Source organism: Malus domestica, chromosome 10 (assembly GCF_042453785.1).
Source record: "Malus domestica chromosome 10, GDT2T_hap1".
Lineage (NCBI taxonomy): Eukaryota > Viridiplantae > Streptophyta > Magnoliopsida > Rosales > Rosaceae > Malus > Malus domestica.
In genome coordinates this window covers 8,749,932-8,762,574 of record NC_091670.1, presented here as the reverse complement: position 1 = coordinate 8,762,574, position 12,643 = coordinate 8,749,932, and positions in this window count along the sequence as shown.

Sequence of the window (12,643 nt, the reverse complement as noted above, 5' to 3'; positions counted from 1 at the left end):
TGAAAACGAGGTCCAACTATAAGAGCAAAAAGGCAGTTTAAAGTATATAACGGCATTAATTCCTTTTTTCACAACCATTACGCAATCAAATTAAGTCACTCTAGAACTCTCCAAATTAGTTTACTACAAAATACTCCAAAGGCTTGGACTAATTAACTGATTGATTTGGGTTAGGTTGGTTCTATTTAGTCCTTTCATGTTAAATGATCTAAAATAAGCCCACATAGAAAAGGTATAATTCCAACTTACCCAATTGTTAATTAGACCCATGGTTAATCCAAGTTAGAATTGGTGAATAGCCTAATCAAGTCCTAGTCCGGTGAATTAAACGCCTCCCAAAAGTTAAATTCAATCAAGTTATCTACGAAAGGAGATGGAATTGGTGTGGTTTTGGCTGCTGCTATTTAAATTGTCCTGACAAACCGATTTCATTTGGTTCATTGTTGTCACCCGTATGTGCTAAGGTAGGAAAACTTCAGTGAGGCAGGTGACTCCACTTACTTGATAATCTCAACTTACTCTCACACACCAACATCTTTGTATTTTGGTATGTCCAACTTCAAATTACTCTCACATGTAACAACATGATTGTGGGAATAAATTCCGACCAATAGGAACACATCATGTGTACAACTTATCAAATATATCTACTTTGTCCTTGACGGAATACGCAGACCATTAGTTGAACTCCAACGGAGTAACATGTCACATTCTCTACGAAGGTCCTAGAAGCCCAAAATCAACAGGCCCCCCAGTCCAATTCATCGCAAACAGTCCATGTCGATCGCCACTTGACTTATGCAGATCACCCTGATATGTAATGGGCTTGCTTATCAATCTCTTAGCATGGCTAGACTTTACAAAGCATATTCCAAGAATCTCAAAGGAATATTCCTCGGTGTGTAGAGAACGAAACTGGACGCTAGGGTTAACTCCTCAATTCTCTATAAATAGTGAATGCCAACCATTTTATTCCGGTAATTAAGAATTCTCACTCACACTTTTATAACTTCATACAGTCTTTATGCCTTACACACCAGTGTTAGTCTAGCTACGTTTGTCTCTTTTCTTGTGTGTGTGGGTTTTCGTCAATTCAATCTAAGGCGAAAATTTGCTCTCATAGTAATAGCTTGTTATTGGTGATCACACAAATCTAATCACTGACACCTTGACTCAAAACAAATTGGGATTGTTGATTTACTGCTCTAAAGAATGCTTTGCCATTGAAAACGAATTGATGGTTGAGGGCACTGCTTCTAGTAAGTGACAAAATGAATAAAAATTTGTGGCAGTAGGACATAATTATGTGATTATAGAATTGGCCAACTTTCAGCGCCAAATGGTGTCATTTCATGCAAATTTGAGTAGGCTCGACCTTCAAAAGTGACACACAAAATACGAGCTGAAGATGTGTAAAATGAATTGCTGCATGACACAAGTTTCTAGCTCATTTAGCGCACGACACAACAAAATACGACTTGTCAATTACAAAACAAGCTAAGCACACACAAAAAGGAGAGAGAACATTTGTTTAAAGACAATTAAATTTCAGAAAGACGGTCAGTGGTCTAACATTGCTATTATCATCCACAACTTAATCACTTGTTAGAGGAGCCAAGTGTGGGATTTTATTTTAAAAAGTCTCGTTATTTGTAGTTTATTTTAGAAAATTTTAATGAAAATAGCTTGGAATAAGACAATTTTAACCAAAAACCAGCTTAAAATATTGTTTAATCAAAAGCTTCTAAAATTTAACCATAAGGACAAAGGCCATAAAATTATACCCGGGCTGGAATACAAAGCCCAACACAGTTAAATATAACTTTCGATAATTACCGCTAACGGAAAGAGAGGAAGAATAAAAGTTTCTGTCTTCATTTCCATCCCATTTGCTAGACATGGCATTCGTGTCGTGTTTTCCGTGTTCGTGTCGTTTTCGTGTCATACCCGATATCTTAACGGGTCGTGTCGTGTAACACCCGTTAAAATAAACGGGTAAAATGACCCGACCCGAAATCGACCCGATAATATTAACAGGTAATATGACCCGACCCGTTACCCGTTAAGGAAAATATATTTTAAACCAATAAATAATCAAATGAAAAACATAATACTAAATAAGTATATACATTTCATATTATCACATCCAAAACATAAAAACGCAATTTTGTTTTAAGTATATTTTCGCTTACCTAAAGTCTTTAATAGTTTTTTAATTAATGTAGAAGTGTAAAAAAATATAGAAAAAATATATAAACACTCGTAATGACAAGTTTTTTTCAACGATCCAACCGTCAAACTTATTTGTACACATTCCAAGATTGCATACGTAAAAAATTGTAAAAAAACAAACATTCAAATATTACGTAATGGAACAAAAGTTATCGACGATTATAAACGAAAAATCACAATTTAACGGTTATTTTAGCTCCGATTTTGATGATTTTTTTACATATACACTCCTCGACCCTATAAGAATGTAATGAATAAATTTGATCTTTAATTTAAAGTATTTACACTAGTAGATACCACAAAAACTTATTTTATACTTAATAGAAGTATAATATTAACTTTAAGTGTTTGTTTAATCTATTGTTTTGACGCAATATGCATTCTACGAAACTTTTTTCAACGATCCAACCGTCAAACTTATTTGTACAAATTCGGAGATCGCATACATAAAAAATCGTAAAAAACAAACATTCAGAGATTACGTAACGGAACAAAAGTTTTCGACGGTTATAAACAAAAAATCACAATTTAACGGTTATTTTAGCTCTGATTTTCATGATTTTTTATAGATACACTCCTCGACCCTATAAGAATGTAATGAATAAATTTGATCTTTAATTTAAAGTATTTACACTAGTAGATACCACAAAAACTTATTTTATACTTAATAGAAGTATAATATTAACTCTAAGTGTTTGTTTAATCTACTGTTTTGACGCAATATGCATTCTACGAAACTTTTTTCAACAATCAAACCGTCAAACTTATTTGTACACATTCCGAGATCGCATACATAAAAAATCGTAAAAAACAAACATTCAGAGATTACATAACGGAACAAAAGTTTTCGACGGTTATAAACGAAAAATCACAATTTAACGGTTATTTTAGCTCCGATTTTGATGATTTTTTTACAGATACACTCCTCGACCCTATAAGAATGTAATGAATAAATTTGATCTTTAATTTAAAGTATTTAAACTAGTAAATACCACAAAAACTTATTTTATACTTAATAGAAGTATAATATTAACTCTAAGTTTTTGTTTAATCTACTGTTTTGACGCAATATGCATTCTACGAAACTTTTTTCAACGATCCAACCGTCAAACTTATTTGTACACATTCCGAGATCGCATACATAAAAAATCGTAAAAAACAAACATTTAGAGATTACGTAACGGAACAAAAGTTTTCGATGGTTATAAACCAAAAATCACAATTTAACGGTTATTTTAGCTCCGATTTTGATGATTTTTTACAAATACACTCCTCAATCCTATAAGAATGTAATGAATAAATTTGATCTTTAATTTAAATTATTTACACTAGTGGATACCGCAAAATCTTTTTTTATACTTAATAGAAGTATAATATTAACTTTAAGTGTTTGTTTAATCTACTATTTTGACGCAATATGCATTCTACGAAACTTTTTTTAACGATCCAACCATCAAACTTATTTGTACGCGTTCCAAGATTGCATACGTAAAAAATCGTAAAAAAAAAACATTCAGAGATTACGTAACAGAACAAAAGTTATCAACGGTTATAAACAAAAAATCACAATTTAACGGTTATTTTAGCTCCGATTTTGATGATTTTTTACAGATACACTCCTCGACCCTATATGAATGTAATAAATAAATTTGATCTTTAATTTAAAGTATTTACACTAGTGGATACCACAAAAACTTATTTTATACTTAATAGAAGTATAATATTAACTCTTAAGTGTTTGTTTAATCCACCGTTTTGACGCAAAATGCATTCTACGAAACTTTTTTCAACAATCCAACCGTCAAAATTATTTGTACACATTCCGAGGTTGCATACGTAAAAAATCATAAAAAATAAAGATTCAGAGATTACATAACGGAACAAAAGTTTTCGACGGTTATAAATGAAAAATCACAATTTAACGGTTATTTTAGCTCCGATTTTGATGATTTTTTACAGATACACTCCTCGACCCTATAAGAATGTAATGAATAAATTTGATCTTTAATTTAAAGTATTTACACTAGTGGATACCACAAAAACTTATTTTATACTTGATAGAAGTATAATATTAACTCTTAAGTGTTTGTTTAATCTACTGTTTTGACGCAATATGCATTCTACGAAACTTTTTTCAACGATCCAACCGTCAAACTTATTTGTACACATTCCGAGATCGCATACATAAAAAATTGTAAAAAACAAACATTCAGAGATTACGTAACGGAACAAAAGTTTTCGACGGTTATAAACGAAAAATCACAATTTAACGGTTATTTTAGCTCCGATTTTGATGATTTTTTACAAATACACTCCTCAACCCTATAAGAATGTAATGAATAAATTTGATCTTTAATTTAAAGTATTTACACTAGTGGATACCGCAAAATCTTTTTTTATACTTAATAGAAGTATAATATTAACTTTAAGTGTTTGTTTAATCTACTATTTTGACGCAATATGCATTCTACGAAACTTTTTTTAACGATCCAACCATCAAACTTATTTGTACGCGTTCCAAGATTGCATACGTAAAAAATCGTAAAAAACAAACATTCAGAGATTACGTAACGGAACAAAAGTTATCAACGATTATAAACCAAAAATCACAATTTAACGGTTATTTTAGCTCCGATTTTGATGATTCTTTACAGATACACTCCTCGACCCTATAAGAATGTAATAAATAAATTTGATCTTTAATTTAAAGTATTTACACTAGTGGATACCACAAAAACTTATTTTATACTTAATAGAAGTATAATATTAACTCTAAGTGTTTGTTTTATCTACCGTTTTGATGCAATATGCATTCTACGAAACTTTTTTCAACGATCCAACCGTCAAACTTATTTGTACACATTCTGAGATTGCAAAAGTAAAAAATTGTAAAAAACAAACATTCAGAGATTACGTAACGGAACAAAAGTGTTCGACGGTTATAAACGAAAAATCACAATTTAACGGTTATTTTAGCTCCGATTTTGATGATTTTGTACATATACACTCCTCGACCCTATAAGAATGTAATGAATAAATTTGATCTTTAATTTAAAGTATTTACATTTTTTATATATGAGTGATTGTATATATATTTTTTTACATTTTTTACACTTCTACAATAATTATTATTAATTTTATTAATTTTGCCCTCAAATAAAAAACATTATTCATGAGGGTTTGAAGGATTTTAAAAATCTAAACGATAATATAAGTGTAACAATTATCTATTCGTGAAGGAATAATGATAAATCACGAGTGTTTATATATTCTTTCATATTTTTCATACTTGTATGTATGTCTTCTTAATTCTTGCATATACAAATACTATACTAGTATATTTTAATTTTGGACAAGAATATGTTATGTAAAATTTATCCTAGTAATAATAATAAGGAACTCTCATAATAAAAATAAATAATGACTAAAACTTTTTTTATTTTTTTATAATTTATATAGAACAATAATACAAAACTATATATTTAATATAGAATATATTGTATATATTAATATGATTATTGTATTTTATAATAAATCTTTTAGTAATTAAACTTTAAAATGATTAAAATATTTTTTTTCTTAACGGGTCGAAACGGGTTACCCACGTGTTACCCACGTGTATACCTGTTAAGAACCCGTTATTAACGGGTTCTTAACGGGTCACCCGATAGTGACCCGATAAGTTATCGTGTTGACCCGAAACCCGTTATTTTCGTGTCGTTTTCGTGTCGTGTCACCGTGTCGTGTCAAAAACTGCCAGGTCTACCATTTGCTATCACTCTTTCATATTTAATGTTTTAGTAATTCGCTTTCCAATGTAATTTGAACAGCTAGCATCCCAACATGCTTAAGAAATGGTGTGGGGCCCCACCTCCCTCCAGGCGTCGCATCTCAGTGCTCCCTCCATTTTTTATTTAATTTTTTTTAAAATTGTTGTTGAAATGCTTTTTTTTTTTTGTCACATTCAAATGCTTTTTTTTTGTTACATGTTTTACACTTTATTTTGTTTTAAATTTACAATAAATTCATATGATTTCTGAAAAATATTTTGTAAAGTATTACGGAGTTGTAATTATTTAAACTTTCATCTTATTCTATGAAAATTACCAAGGCACCAAAGATAGATAATAAGTTTACTTTACATCTGCCTAATCCTCCTAAACCTCATTTTGTCACCTGATTAGCACCTAACATCTTTTATAACCATGAGAAAGTGTGTTTTTTTTCAGTTTCATAAATAATGTATAATTTTGCTATAGTTCCAGAAATAGTGTGCGTTATTTTTTGTTCAAAACTAGAATTAGTTTGAGTTATTTAGTTTTAATTCCATAAATGGTGTTTATTTTGTTACCTTTAATAAATAGTGTGAGTTATTTTGGATCAATTTCAGAAATAGTGTGGGTTATTATGTTGTAGTTTTAAAAATAGTATGGGTATTTTGGTTCACTTTCCACAAATAGTGTGGTTATTATGTTGTAGTTTCAGAAATAGTGTGGGTTTATATGTAGTAATTCCAGAAAAAGTGTGGGTTTTTATGTTGTAGTTTCAGAAATAATGTAGATTATTTTGGTTCACTTTAAAAAAGATTTTGGGTTATTATGTTGTAATTCTAGAAAAAGTGTAGGTTATTATGCAGTAGTTTCAGAAATAATGTAAGTTATTTTGGTTCACTTTCAAAAATAGTGTGGGTGATTATACTGTAGTTTCAGAATAGTGTGGATTATTATGTTGTAGTTCTAGTAATAGTGTATATTATTTTGGTTTACTTTAGAAATAGTGTGGGTTATTACATTGTAGTTCCAGAAATAATGTGGGTTATTTTGATTCACTTTCAGAAATAATGTGTGTTATTATACTGTAGATCCATAAATATTGTGGGTTATTATGTTGTAGTTTCATAAATACTGTAAGTTATTTTGGTTCACTTTTAAAAATAATGTGTGTGATTATACTGTAGTTTTAGAAATAGTGTGAAATATTATGTTGTAGTTCTAGCAATAGTATATGTTATTTTGGTTTATTTTTAGAAATAGTGTGGGTTATTGCATTGTAGTTCTAGAAATAATGTGGGTTATTTTGGTTCACTTTGATAAATAGTGTGGGTTATATGCTATAGATACATAAATAGTGTGGATTATTATGTTGTAGTTCCAGAAATAGTGTAGGTTATTTTGATTCACTTTCAGAAATAGTGTGGGTGATTATACTATTGTTTTAAAAATAGTGTGGTGTTATAAATAGACAAAAGTTAGATAAATAACCTTTGCTAAGAGCGAGATCGAAGAGGGTGTAATATATCACACTGTTTTGTTTATTAACTATAACAGAATGATTGTAAGTAAAAGAGAAATAGGAGAATGCAGAAAATATTCTAACTTATCTTTCTTCTCTTATTGCTTTTGTATCCGTGTGTTTTGAACACTCGTAGTGCTCCATTTATAGAGCAACTACCTTGAAAACTTACAAAAACTTCATTATTCAACATATGAATCTTTACTGTATACATGTGGGCAAACATACCCACTCTTTACAACACTCTCCCTTGGATGCCCACATATCAACACAAGTTGCCTTGTTAAAACCTTGCTTGGAAAAACCCAGTGGGAAAAAACCATAGCGAAGGAAAAATAGTACAACTTTACTCTGATTGTTGATATATGGTGTTAAGCATGTTTATGTTGCCGCGTTAAAACCTTGATAGGAAAAACCCAGTGGGAAAAATCCTAATTGAAGGAAAAATAGTACAACATGCATGTATCATGGATGCTCCCCTGAATTGTATCTCCCTTGATTCCACATTCTTCAAATTTGTAAGCCGAAATAATCCGATTCCCTGCACTAACTTCTGAAATGTGCACTTTGGTAGAGATTTGGTGAACAAGTTTGCCAAATTTTCATTGGAACGGATTTGTCTGACTTCAATAACTTTAGCCTTCTCAAGCTCATGTGCACTGAAAAACCTTGGAGATATGTGTTTAGTTTTATCGCCCTTGATGAATCCTTCCTTCATCTGGGCAACACAGACTGCATTATCTTCACGAATAACAGTTGGAGTGTCTGTCTTTGAAGGTAGACCACATGAATTCCAGATGTGGTGGATCATTGATCTTAACCAAGAACATTCACGACTTGCTTCATGTAAAACAATTATTTCCAAGTGATTGGAAGATGTAGCAACTAATGTTTGCTTCGTTGAGCGCCATGAAATTGATGTATCTCCATTAATGAACACATATCCAGTTTGTGAGCGGGCTTTATGCGGATCGGAGAGAAAACTAGCATCTGCGTATCCAACAAGGATCTGGTCAATTGTGGACTTGTCTAAGTAGAAAAGACCCATGTCTGTTGTCCTACGAATGAAGGTATCGTAGAACATCTTTGACTCCCTTCCAATGACGAATTGTTGGAGTAGAGCTATATCTGGTCTAGTACATTGTGCTAAATACAATAAAGCACCTATTGCACTCAAATATGGTACTTTTGGACCAAGGACTAGTTCATCATCTTTTTTTTTTGGACGGAAAGGATCTTTCTTAATGTCCCAAGAACGAATGACCATTGGGGTGCTAAGTGGATAAGCCTTGTCCATGCCAAATCGCTTCAGTATTTTTTCAATGTAAGCTGATTGATGGACCAAAATTTCAATAGCACAATGCTCGATCTGCAGGCCGAGACAATATTTTGTTTTCCCAAGGTTTTTCATTTCAAATTCGCTTTTTAGATACTCATCAGTTTTATTGAGCCCTTTAGGAGTTCCAACTAGGTTTATATCATCAACATATACTGCCACTATAACGAAGCCAGTATTTGATTTCTTAATGAACACACAAGGGCATATGATATTGTTGGCATATCCTTCTTTGATCAAATACTCACTGAGACGATTATACCACATTCACCCAGATTGTTTTAGCGCATATAACGATCGCCTTAATTTGATTGAGAACATACTTCGTGGTTTGTTAGTTGTTTAATGCAACTTAAGTCCTTATGGGACTTTTATATATATGTTAGTATCTAATTCTCCATATAGATACGCAGTAATGACATCCATAAGTCGCATATCAAGTTTCTCTGAAACCACTAAACTTATTAAGTAACGGAACGTAATTGCGTCCATTACAGGAGAGTATGTCTTTTCATAATTAATTCCAGGTCTTTGTGAAAAACCTTGTGCAACGAGCCTTGCTTTATATCTTGCAATCTCGTTTTTCTCGTTGCGTTTCCTTGTGAATACCCATTTGTAACATACGGGGTTCACACCAGGCGGGGTTTGGACTACTGGTCCAAAAACACTTCGCCTTTCCAATGAATTTAATTCTGCTTGGATTGCATCTTTCCATTTAGGCCAATCATGTCTCTGTTTGCATTCATCAACAGAGCGGGGCTCAATGTCATCGCTTAATATGATTTTAGTGGCTACTGCGAAAGCGAACATATCGTTGATGATTACTTCATTTCAATCCCATAATTCATTAGTACATGCATAATTTATGGAGATTTCTTTACTTTCATGTACTTCTGTCTCTTCAGGGACATATGTCTCATCAAGGACATTTTCTTTTTCAGAAAATTTAGAATCATGAATTGTGGATTTATCATTCGCTTTCTTTTCATGAATGATTTCATATGGATTCAGTTGTGCCCTCATCTTTCCCTTTCGAGGGGTTAAATCTTTTGAATCTGGTGGTCTACCACGCTTTAGGCGTGCACCAGATGAATCATTCACTACCACTTTATTTTGTCCAACAGCGACATCAATTCTTACAGGTGTATTTGCAGCTGGTGAATGTGACTTTGTCACTTTCGAAGCATCATTAAATGCATCTGGCATTTGATTAACAATACTTTGAAGATGAACAATCCTTTTCACTTCATCTTCACATTGAGTGCTTCGTGGATCAAAATGAGATAAAGTGGGAACAACCCATGTCAGCTCTTGCCGTTCTTCTGGAACAGTCTTTTCTCCCTCTAACAACGGGAAGACTGTCTCAACAAAGTGACAATCAGCAAAACGAGCTGTAAACATATCACCTGTTAAGGGTTCCAAATATCTAATGATAGATGGTGAATCAAAACCCACATAAATTCCCAGTCTGCGCTGAGGTTCTATTCTAGTGCGTTGTGGCGGTGCAATAGGCACATAAACAACACAACCAAAAACCCGTAAATGTGAAATGTTTGGCTGATGCCCAAACACGAGTTGTATTGATAAGTATTGGTGGTTGGCTATAGGTCTTAACCGAACCAATGATGCAACATGTAAAATGGCATGTCCCCATGTAAAGACTGGCAATTTTGTTTTCATGAGTAGAGTGCGAGCTATTAATTGAAGCCGCTTGATAAATGCCTCTGCTAAGCCATTTTGAGTATGGACACGAGGAATAGAGTGTTCAACATCAATGCCCAGTGTCATGCAGTAATCATCAAGGGTTTGAGATGTAAATTCACAAACGTTATCAAGTCGGATTGACTTAATAGGATAATCTGGGAATTGTGCTCGCAACTTAATTATCTGAGCAAGAAATCTTGCAAACGCTACATTTTGAGTAGACAATAGGCAAACATGTGGCCATCGGGTAGTTGCATCAACCAAAACCAAAAAATATCGAAATGGTCCACAAGGTGGTTGAATAGGCCCACAGACATCCTCTTGAATTTTTTGCAAAAATGATGGGGATTTAGCATCAACCTGTAGTTGTGATGGTCTAATTACCAACTTCCCTTGGGAACAAGCCTTGCAAGGGTTATCATTTAAGACATCAATGTGTCTGCTCAATAATAGATGTCCATTAGAGTTGGTAATGATTCTACGCATCATGGTAGATCCTGGATGACCCAGATGGTCATGCCAAAGCATATAAATTTGAATCAATGAACTTCTGGTTCATGATAGTATATGCCTCAATTGTCTTTATATATGTATAATACAATTCACTCGATAAACCATACAACTTCTCCAATATACGCTTCTGGGTATCATTGGAGGTAATGCATAGATATTCCACATTTTCTGCATTTTTTGTTTCAATGTGGTATCCATTTAGACGTATGTCTTTAAAACTCAACAAATTTTGAATGGATCGAGTAGCGTACAACGATATTGTTGTTACCTTTACTTTTGCAAGTATCAAGTTTGAGAAATACTTTCGATGTCGAAGTATTGTATACGTAGTTGCGCTGTCTGCAAGACAAAAATCTCCACTATTGCTCTTGTTTTGAGAATAACCATAATTTTTATCCATGATCTCTGAGTAATGGAAATTACAATTAAAAACAGTTTATTCATATTGGAATACTACTTTTATTGAATTGAAAGTTCAAGCATTAAATCACTAGTGCAAATAACAAGAGTACATCAAACATAAATGATTTAATCGGACCCAAACACTTCATTCCCTCTTTCAATAATGAAGTATGAAACATCCAGGTGGGTTGTGTTCAATTGTCCTGATAAATCGAACACTGGATCAGGTATATCCATCTGTTTAGCCTGGTCGAGGAAATTGGTTTCGACACCCTTCTCCTTGAGGGAGGCTTGATACAGATCCACCAGATGTTTTGGGGTACGACATGTACATGCCCAGTGCCCATTGCCACCATACCTATGGAAAACTCCTTCAAGATTTCTAGGAGTGTTCATATGAGCTTTGCCTTTCTAGCGATTTGCATTTTTAAAGCTCGGGTCTATATTATGCCTTGGAACCTAGTTGTGAAACTGGACACCATGGTTCTTGCCCTTTCGACCTCGCTTGTGGCCACGTCCTCGTTTGTAATTATTGTTATGAGAGGATGTGGTATTCCCTTCATGGGAAGCAACATTCACTTCTGGGAATGATGCTGATCCAGTAAGCCAGGACTGATGATTCTTCATCAAAAGCTCATTGTTTTGCTCAGCTACAAGGAACACAGATATCAACTGGTTGTACTAAGTCAAGCATCGCTCTCTATACTGTTGCTGCATGAGCACGTTGGAGGCATGAAAAGTGCTAAAAATATGTTCCAGCATGTCTTCCTCAGTAATGGTTTCTCCACAGAGCTTCAACTGGGAGGTAATTCTGAACATAGCAGAATTGTACTCAGCCGCTATCTTAAAATCCTAGATCCTTAGATGAGTCCACTCATAACGAGCCTTCGGTAGAATCACCATTTTCTGGTGATTGTATCTATTTTTCAGTGCCTTCCAGAGGGTTAGTGGATCTTCAACCGTGAGGTACTCGTTCTTCAGTCCCTCATCAAGGTGGCGAGGAATAAAGATCATGACCTTTGCCCGATCTTGAGAGGATACACCATTATCCTCCTTAATAGTTTTTCCAAGATTCGTTGCCTCCAAATGAATCTTGGCATCCATTACCCAGGTAAGGTAATTCTTCCTAGTAATATCCAGGGCAACAAAATCAAATTTTGCCAA